We start from the raw sequence: 3,809 nt of genomic DNA on the forward strand, positions 1-3,809 counted from the left end.
ACAAAAATGAGTAGGCGAGGCTAGGCAAACTCAGCCGCTGACTTTGACTGTACTGTAGTAGACTTTCTAGCCTTTTATTTTAGAACCCTTTCTCATGTTCTTTCATCCATCAAGTAGGCGAACTGTCAGGTCCTTAGTAGTGTTGACAAAGAAGAAGAGCCGGTGAAAAAAAAAGAAAGCTAGAATTTCCAATAGTGAGACCAGCTTGACAAGCTACCTTTCCTCTTGATATGAGGTGCGAAGAGAAACATCTCTTTTTTATGACTTCCACTTCTCGATCCCGGATCGGAAAAGTGACCGACCCCTTGATGAATGAAAGAAAGGGTTTATGAGCCCTAGCCCTGTAAGCCCACACCTGTGTAGAGTAGATCGTTCAACACCTGCGGCACAAACCCATTTTGGACCAATTGGTCCGTATATCATAGGCGACCGAACGGCCACCCCCCGTCTTACTAGACCAACCTGCTATAATTATTCCATAAACACCTAGCGAAGATATGGCAAACAAATAAAGTATCCCTATGTTCGGATCTGACAATACCATACCATAATCAAAAGGTACAACGGCCCAAGCGACCAGACTTAACATAAATGTAGCCACTGGAGCCATTCTAAAAAGGGAGAAATTAGCACTACTTGGTGAAATAGGTTCTTTTAGAATCAATTTCAAACCATCTGCTAGAGGTTATAACAATCTAAACGATCCCACTACATGAGGACCCTTTCGACGTTGCACAAAAGCCATTACTTTACGTTCAGCTAGCACTAAAAAGGCTACTCCTAGTAGAAGTGGTAGAATTAAACAAAGTATTTCCGCTGGAACAACTATGTACGTTTTCGATTTTCTATTCACTCATGATCGGGCCTGACCTGGTCGACCCGGTCAAACTATTTCACTTACGATCTGGCCTGGTTGACCCAGTCATGATATTGAAGGATGGGACCTTTTATCGAAAAACTCCGGATCCCGAGAAGTTTTGAAGATGGTGCTCCTGTTACGTTACTTCGAATGGAATCCTCACTTGACTAAGCATAAGCGAAAACGTGGCTGAGATTAAGCAATCCCCTTTCCTAGTGGTTGAGTCATGATCAGAAATATTGCAAAGTGAAATGTCCTATCGTCGTCCCAATTTGGGTAATCCACGATGTCTCCATTTTATGTATCCATCTTGACTCGTTTCCGATGTATCGATAGTTCGTTGTATTACACTTCGAACTAACCTAGAGGCCGTGCTTAGGCGAAAATCGATATCAGTGAAGTAATCCCGGAACTCTAGAAATCGTGAAGAATTTATTCTATTTTGTTAAATATCGCGAATATAGTGGAAAAAAACTCTAGAACATTCCTTTGAATGGAATTGTTCATTGGGTTCGACTTGTTGTTCGACAAAATAGAAAGCTGTCTCTCGTATGTTATTGTAAGGTGATTCATTCATAATATTTCTTATGTGCAGCTTCAAGATGCTAAAAAAGTAGATTTGGTAATCGGCTTTTGAGCTCCATTATGTGGACTTCATCAATTTGTGAATTATGGACTTGGCGGTAGTGGTCAATACTAACTGCACCGTCTAAATGCTCCCTGACCAAGTTTGCGTACTCGTCAGGGTTGAGTTGAGGGGGCAGCCCGTGCGCTAATTGGGCTTCGAGGTGGCTATACGCGAAAAAAGCTCGCTTTCTACTGAGGCCTGTTCTGTCCTAAATTGTTCCAGAATGTTATTTGTTTCATAGGGAGATTCCAAAAGCACATTGATGCCGAAAGAATCTTCGGAACCGGTGGAGAGGCTATTCTGATTGAAGGCTAGACAACTAACATGACTGAGGTATGTAAATAAAACCTGTGAAATAGCTATATAATATGATCTAAATAGAGAAGAATACCAAAGATAATGGATTGCAAAATAAGCTTTTTAGCTTTCTTTTTCTTTTGTGCGCGCTTTTCGCCTACCTTCGGCCCCATTGTGTGAATACCACATCAAGGTGACAAGATTCGAACCTATGGCCCTCTATACCCAAAACAGATGCCCTGACCAGACTGCGCTACACCTCGTCTCCCCCTCAGAACATATGTATCTACCCGATCCATAAAGAAAAGAACCAAGGCTTTTAGGAAATTTTGACAATTCTCTTTCACTTGCATTTTCTTTCGTGAAGGCTCGCTCTCGTTCTTCTTACATCTTGCCCTTTTTTCTTGAGAATTGTATCTGTGGCTACTGCTGTTTTGCCAGTCTGTCTGTCCCCAATAATGAACTCTCGCTGACCGCTCCCTATAGGGATCATCGAATCGATAGCAATAAGCCCTGTTTGAAGAGGTTCATATACGGAACGCCTGGAAATTCTACTTGGAGCAGGAGATTCAATTAAGCGAGATTCGGAAGCTACAATTTCGCCTCTCCCATCAATAGGTTTAGCCAGAGCATTTATAACACGACCCAAGTTATATACGCTCACGGGTATCTGAGCAATTCTTCCTGTTGCTTTTACAGAACTTCCCTCTTGATGCTAAACCATAGCTCTAACTGAGTCAAATTCCACAATTTCTAAGAACGATATGCTTTTTTTCATTTTCCACTGTGAAAGCTTCTCTCAATCCCTCCCTAGTCCTTTCTTTCCTGGGCACAGGCTTACCTGGTTGACCGCACACATTCATTCATTGTTTGTTCTGTTGTGGAATCGAACCACAGAGCTAGCGCAATTGGGATTTAGAGTCCCATGCATGAAACTAAAGAGGATTTTCAGTCCTCTGCTCTACCAGCCAGAACCTAGAAGGACACTTCACACCCGATTTGACACAGCTAGACTAGAAACACTGCTTGTCAAGAGCACAGACCCCAGTATAGAATACTTTTTTGAGTATGTTGGTAAGGTCCTGTCATCCACTTCTGTGCTTGCACTTCTACGTAACTAGGGGTGCAAGTCCAGTACAGCGTACTTTCATAATTGAATCAAAAGCGTCGATACATGAAAAATCTCTATATACGATATTTATGACACAGAATGTTGTTCTTTCAACATGATTCCTCAACAATTTTTTCATTGTAACTGACTCTCCGTTCTCTCCGTTCCACTTTGGTTTTCTACTAATAGTTACCATGATGAATTTCTCTTACTGCTTGGTTCCGCATTGGATTTTGGAAACTTTTGTTTAGAAAGTGGTGTCACGACCGTGGGGATCAAATGGATGGTTCAGGAAAGTCTAGTGAAGCGGCACGGTCTAATCATATAGATGATCATAGTGGTATGGTTCCATAGAAAATTACTGGAGGCCATTACCGCCACCGAAATGGTTTCCATGCTCCGTTGGATGATTTGACGATATCTCAGTATCAAGCTAGAACGGTTTCAATTTGTAGGACGGGAAAGAAACCTCATCCTTTGGTGCACACTAACCGATGAAGCTCAACCCTCTCTTGTACTGAGCTATTTCCGCTTTTTCGAACAAAAAGTTCGAGTAGTTCAGTGAAAAAACGGTCAAGCTTTCTTCCATCCTTCCTAGCTCATCGAGCTTGCACCCGCTCGACGCCTTTTTCATTGTTCGTTCTGAGGTGGATTCGAACCACTCTCTCCGTTTGGATTTCGAGTCCAAAAGGCCCGGCGAAAGAGGATTTTCAGTCCTATGCCCGCTGCCAGCCAGAACGGGATTTTTCCACTTCACACCCACACAATCGGGATTTGATGAAATAGCTACATTTTTTTCTTATTTGATTCGGATACTGTCAATCTACTGTCCATCTTTCTCTTTAGTTTTCTCCTTTCTTTCTCCTCAACCTATCTCCTTTGGATGGACTTACGAAAGAATAATATCTAATCTC

General features: G+C 42.2%; 1 pseudogene; it reads right to left on the reverse strand.

Moving 5' to 3' along the window:
- Nucleotides 1-373: 373 nt before the first annotated feature.
- The window catches only part of LOC119352198, a 6,525-nt pseudogene continuing 3,089 nt past the window's right edge, over nt 374-3,809 (reverse strand).

Source organism: Triticum dicoccoides, chromosome 1A (genome assembly GCF_002162155.2).
Source record: "Triticum dicoccoides isolate Atlit2015 ecotype Zavitan chromosome 1A, WEW_v2.0, whole genome shotgun sequence".
NCBI lineage: Eukaryota > Viridiplantae > Streptophyta > Magnoliopsida > Poales > Poaceae > Triticum > Triticum dicoccoides.